Source organism: Mus pahari, chromosome 11, assembly GCF_900095145.1.
Source record: "Mus pahari chromosome 11, PAHARI_EIJ_v1.1, whole genome shotgun sequence".
In the NCBI taxonomy this organism is placed as follows: Eukaryota; Metazoa; Chordata; class Mammalia; order Rodentia; family Muridae; genus Mus; species Mus pahari.
Window position 1 is genome coordinate 35,535,027 of NC_034600.1, and position 6,387 is coordinate 35,541,413.

Genomic DNA, 6,387 nt, shown 5'->3' on the forward strand with positions numbered 1-6,387 from the left:
CCGTTCAATAGGAGAGAATTTGTACCTGGTACTGTAAACCTACCCAACTCCCTGTGGCTGGTAAGATCATGGACCCTGGGGTAGAGTCTATTACTACCATCTAAAGAAGTATCATTTCTAACCCTGTGTTTTATACTTAGACCCACAAACCATTGCAGTTATCACTCTCATTACTGTTTTGTTCAGTAGACAGACACCATTACAGAAATCCACAACTAACCAGTTAAAATACAGAGAACAATCAGCAATGGAGTGACCAACTCTAATTGCTATGCATACAACACGACTCCTATACCTAAGGCTCAGAGGATATCAAAGAAAAGAGAGCATAGTTGTACGAGACAAAGGGTCAAGATGTGAGCTGTGAGATAGTGTCTTCTGTATATGACAAGGAAATCTCATGAAATCTCAAAACTGTGGTCACCTAAACACAGTGACAATCCCAGTTAGCCTGGCAGCATTTTCCATCACGGAAATCTCACATGGCCTGCCTATAGATGAAGAGCTGCAGGTAATTAGTGGCTGCTGAGAGAGAGGATCAGTCTTTTCTTGGGACCAGTTCCTTGATAGGTTACCCAATGCAACCGGTCATATACATGAGCAACACTAAATAGACTCAGTAGGAGTCTCAGTGTGTGTGTGTGTGTGTGTGTGTGTGTGTATTATATATGTGTGTATGTGTGTATGTGTGTATGTGTGTGTATTTCTCTCTCTCTCTCTCTCTCTCTCTCTCTCTCTCTCTCTCTCTCTTGACAATATTTAAGAAGAAGAGGTCATGGACTTGACAGGAAGTCAGGGCAACATGGGAAGAGTTAGAGAAAAGAAAGGAAGGGATTGGAAATGATATAAATACGATACTTACATATAAAATTCTCAAAAATATTTTTAAAGATTTATTTATTATATGTAAGTACACTGTAACTGTCTTCAGACACCCCCGAAGAGGACATCAGATCTCATTACGGGTGGTTATGAGCATGGTTGCTGGGATGTGAATTCAGGACCTTCAGAAGAGCAGCCAGTGCTCTTACTCACTGAGCCATCTCTCCAGGCCCCTCAAAAATATTTATAATTTAAAAAAAAAAAGAACTTGGTTTGTGCCACAGTTGAAGCTTGGGAAAAGTCAAAACCTCTGGAATAGGCTAGCAGGCTTGAAGCCCAGGGTTACTGAAGGGGTCCCTCTTCATTGAGGAGAGAGATGCCTTCTGCTTAGGCGTTCGGCTATCGTGTGAAAGTGATCAACATTATGGCGGTTAATTTATTTCACTTAAAATCTGCTGATTCACAGAAACACAGCACTAATGTGGGCTTGACATTTTCAGGAAAGAGTGCGTGCAAGCTTATTAGTGCACATGTAGAAAGCCTCAGGAGAGTGATTAGTACCAGAATAATGTTTCACCACAGCACCGCTGAAGCCGATGCGTGGAATTAGCCTTCACCGTGATATTTGCTTCAGAGTCCTGATTAATTGGCTAAGACTACTGATGCAAACTGGGTCTGAGGGACTCTTTGAATAAGGTTTCATTTGGTTCTGTGTGAGATGGACTTTGAAAAAAGTGCAAGTACTTGGGGTTGAGGGAAGGAATATCTTAGGGAAAGGGGGATCTATCTTTCTTGCATGGTGCCTACAGCTGATAGATTAGTGGATGCAGAAAATGGAAAGGAACTCAATGAATAGGACAGAGGAATGATTTCACATATCATCTGAACACATTTGAACACAAAATCATACTTTCTGTAAGATATCAGCTACAGCAATGGTGGGTGCTATGCAGGATCCCACTGTTGCAAATTTAACCTGTAGATTTCATAATATAGAAATTCTCTCACCTATTGTTTTTATTGGTCTTTTAAAGAGTTGGTCTTTTGATTGCTAAGAACACCAACTCTTTTCTTAAGAACAAATTAACTTTCTCTCTGTGGTAGTTTGTATATGCTTGGCTCAGGGAATGGCACTATTAGGAGGTGTGGCCTTGTTGGAGTAGGTGTGGACTTTTTTGGAATAGGTGTGTCACTGTGGGCATGGGCTTACAACCCTCATCCTAGCTTCCTGGAAGTCAGCCTTCAGATGTAGAACTCTCAGCTCTGCTTGCATCATGCCTGCCTAGATGCTGCCCTACTCTCACCTTGATAATGATGAACTGAACCTCTGAACCTATAAGCCAACCCAATTAAATGTTGCCCTTTATAAGACTTGTCTTGGTCATGGTGTCTGTTCATAGCAGTAAAAACCTAACTAAGACACTTGCAAACATAACTTATGTGTGAGGCAACCCTAATAAGAAATTATCAGTACTCAGGAAGGATAGGAGCATGTACCATGAACCATGGAGAGAATTACCACAGGTAGTTAATTAAATGAAGCTCATCGTTTACACATGTCTTTCAGAACAGCTGGGGGACAGGCTAAGAACTTACATGTATGGTCAGGAGAGAGCCTCAGGTTCATAGTTCAGCTCTCACAGACCACACACCAAGGGACGGGAGGGAAATTTCTACAAATGATGATTGCCACCTTGCAGGCCATCCTTCGTTTCTAGCTCCAGCCGTTCGAGTTCTTCCTTTATGAATTAAAATGGATCAGCACTTATCAAGCCCTGACAGTAAGTCAGCATACTGCGTAGCCAAGACAAGGTGAAGAAAAATGCACAACAGTGTACCAGAAGGTGAAGTTGAAGAGGTCTTCTAGTGATGTGAGTGACTGAATCTGGACAGTATAGAATCTGGAGAAACCCAGAAGCAGCCTAAAAACAAAGACAAGGCCATCAACCAATCAACCGAGTGTACTAGTACATGATTACTGTCATAGTTAGGGTTTTACTGCTGTGAACAGACACCATGACCAAGGCTGCTCTTATAAAGGATAACATTGAATTGGAACTGGCTTACAAGTTCAGAGGTTCAGTCCATTATCATCAAGGTGGGAGCATGGCAGCATCTAGGCAGACATGGTACAGGAGCTGAGAGTTCTTCATCTTGTTCTGAAGGCAAACGGTAGAAGGCTGGCTTCCAGTTAGCTAGGATGAGGGTCTTAAAGCTCACCCCCCACAGTGACACACTTCCTTCAATAAGGCCACACCTACTCCAACAAGGCAAGGGGCCACCTCCTAAGAGTGCCACTCCCTGGGCCAACCATTCAAACTACCACACTCACTGAAAAGTTAGGAAGATTTGCAACCTGTGTGTGCCCAATTCAGGTCACATTAATCAACTTTATATAAAAAGAAAAGAACTACTAAAAAATAAGTTCATAAATGCTATAGTCTAGCTACATTGTAAAGAATATTGGCAAATTTCTGATTGTTGGTTTGTCACTATTGTTTCTTGCTCTCAATCTATCTTTCTCAAGCTTTGGAGTGAATGTGAGCTCCCTCTCACAGGGCAAAGCAAGCTCCAGTCTTAGTGTGCTTTGTCTTTAACAAATGTTATTCTCGAAAATCATTATAAAATACAGTTTCTTAAAGAAGGAACAGAAATATATCACTCTTAGTAATTAAACTTAGGTACACATATTTTAGATATTTGGTTTTGTTTCTTCCTTAGACTCAAGTGTTAGTTCTTAATAACAGTATTTATCTTAATAAGCTAGGAAATTATCAAAAACGCTAGCCAACTTTGTTTTAATAGTAAGGTATTACCTATCAACACATGACAAATTATCCCAACACTGAGCTTAAAGCAACAAATATTTCAGAGTTTCTGTGGGCAAGAGCTTATCTTGCCAGGGCCTAGTTGAGCACCTCTGGTGTGGAAGTGTGTCTAAAGACTATGACCAAGGTCAAGATTGTGACCCTCTCAAGGCTGCACTCACATAGCTCGTAGTGGCTTTCATTGGCTACAGATATTAATCCTTTGCCACATTGGTCTCTCACATCCCAGGAAATTTACTCTCTCTAAGGTTATGTGGGTGTGAGGTGGGGGTGGCGGTGGAAAGGGAGAGAGACAGAGACGAAGGATGGCAGGAAGACGGGGACACAGAGGACTGTAACGTCCTTTCCATACTATAATCTCTGAAGAGACACCCAGTCACTTTGGTTTTGAGAAAGGAATCATTATTACCACTTCCACAGTCAGAGTGAGGGGAATGCTCAGGGTATACACACCAGCAGTCAGGGATCAACCGAGGGGCATGTTAGAGGAAATGTGCTGAATATAAGATACGTCTGCTTTCCTAGTGACACTTTCAAATGATAACACACCATTTTCTGATTGTGCTAAATGATTTTTAGGCAACGGTTTCATGTTCCGTCAGCTCAATGAACACTTTATGCCAAAGCCACTTGCGGAGACGAGTGGCTAGCTTTCAGAGAAATGGACTGGGGAGACTACACAGTGTTTTTTAAAATCTGTCTTCCCCTCTCTACCCTACTAGCAGTTTGTGGAGAATGTTTTTGTTGATTATTGTGTTCGCTTTTAGCCACTATGACAAACAGCTGAGAAAATCAATTTGTGGGGGGGAGGGACCCAAAAAACAAAACAAAACAAACAAACAAAACCTCAAAGAGGTAATTTGTCTCCCACTTTTGAAGGTTTCAGGGCTACTGTTTAGGATCTGTGGGAGAGCAGAAGAACAGGGTAGAAGTGTGAGGATGAGCCAAAGCGTTCACCTTACGGCTGGAAAGCAAACGAGAAGAAGACAAAGGGCCAGGCGTCTCATCCTTTCAAAGACAAGCTCTCAATGACCGGAGGGTGAACTCTCCCTCATCTCTTTAAGTTGGCACCAGCTCCCAGTAGCAGTAAGCTGGAGAGCAAACCTTCAACCCATGGGCCTTTGAGGAATGGATCCACATCATAGTACTGCCTAACTAACCTTAGGCAGGGGACTGGCTTGGATCAATGAGACCTGAGGGGCAGTTCTGAGCAGACTGTCTAAGAATCGAGGAGTCCAGTATCCCCCTCTTTACCCTGCCTTGGAGAATTTGTAAGAGACAGAGCACCGGCCTCCAGCCTCAGCGAGGTCTCCTCTCCAGGAGCCACAGAGAACCTGGTGTCTGTGGTCGTCAGCCCTTGAGATTCAGGGGATGTGCTTTATCAGCACAGCAAAAATGGCCTGTGGCCAATGGAGAGAGACACAGTAAGTGTCTCAGGATCTGCTTCTCTCAGTGTTTTGTGTCCAGATTCCCCCGAGACTGGTTGAGTCCTGTCGCTGTCGGTGTGTGCATGGCAGAATGTGTTTCAAGAGCATTCAGTCCCCCAAGGCCTACTGTGTCACTTTGGCAAAATCCCCAGGGCCTCCAGAAAACAGACTTTTTTTTTTTTTTTTCAAAAGATTAAACCAGGAATTTAAAAGTCGTTGTTTAAGACTTGGCAGATATTCTGTTCTCTGAGATTTTCGGGTAGTTGTAATTCACCTCTTAAAAACTTTTCAGTTGGGTTTACTTCAGTTTAGTGACAACCTAGACAGTTGCCACAAAATCTAAAACAGTAAAAATAATAATGAAAAGAAGATTTGAAACTGGAGAAGTATGTATCCCGACTGAATTCAGCGGGATGGCTAGTTAGCTCTTAGTCTGACGGTGCCTCGCCCCTGCACACAGGAATCAAATGAAAGAGATCTCACAGACAGCAGCCCCCTCCCCCCCTCCAGGAACACTTTCATCAACTGAGTGATTATGTTTCTTTGCTGAGAAAAGCTGAACAGTTTAGGGATGCTCATTTCAATGGTTCTTTTAAAAGTCATGGTTTTGTTCCTTTGTTTTCCAGGCCCTGTCTGCATGCACAAAGGAAAGCATGGGCCCCGGTGCTATTCACCAGGTGGCAGTCATCCTGACTTTGGGTGATTCTGAAATATCTTGCATGTATGTGTGATCTATACCTGTATGATGTGAGGGCTTCTTAGAGCTTCCAAAATGTATCTATTGATATCTTGGTTTTCTGTTCTGCCATATGTCATTACTGATCTCTCTCCCTGTCTCTATCTATAATTGACCCCCCCCTTACACACACACACACACACACACACACACACACACACACATTTTTCCAGGAACACAAAAAAGATGATTTCTGAGTTGTGTAGAAAAAAAAAAACCATACAAACCTGTTACAAAGTTTAAGCCATGATTCAATTGCCAGAGAATCAATGTATTAGAGATCATCTCCTATATAATTTTCTATGGTATGGTATGATGCCTTATGAATTTTCCCCTCCCAACAATTTCAACTTTTTTCTCTGTAAAATCTTTTGACAGAACAATTTGGACAAATACCATTGTTTTAATCTTCCATTCCCTGATCTCCCTCTGTCTCATCCCTCCCCACTGTCTTCATCCTGGTTACACAGATCCTAACAGGCCTTTCCATGTCCCATCTTCATCCTGGTTACACAGATCCTAACGGGCCTTTCCATGTCCCATCTTCATCCTGGTTACACAGATCCTAAATGGC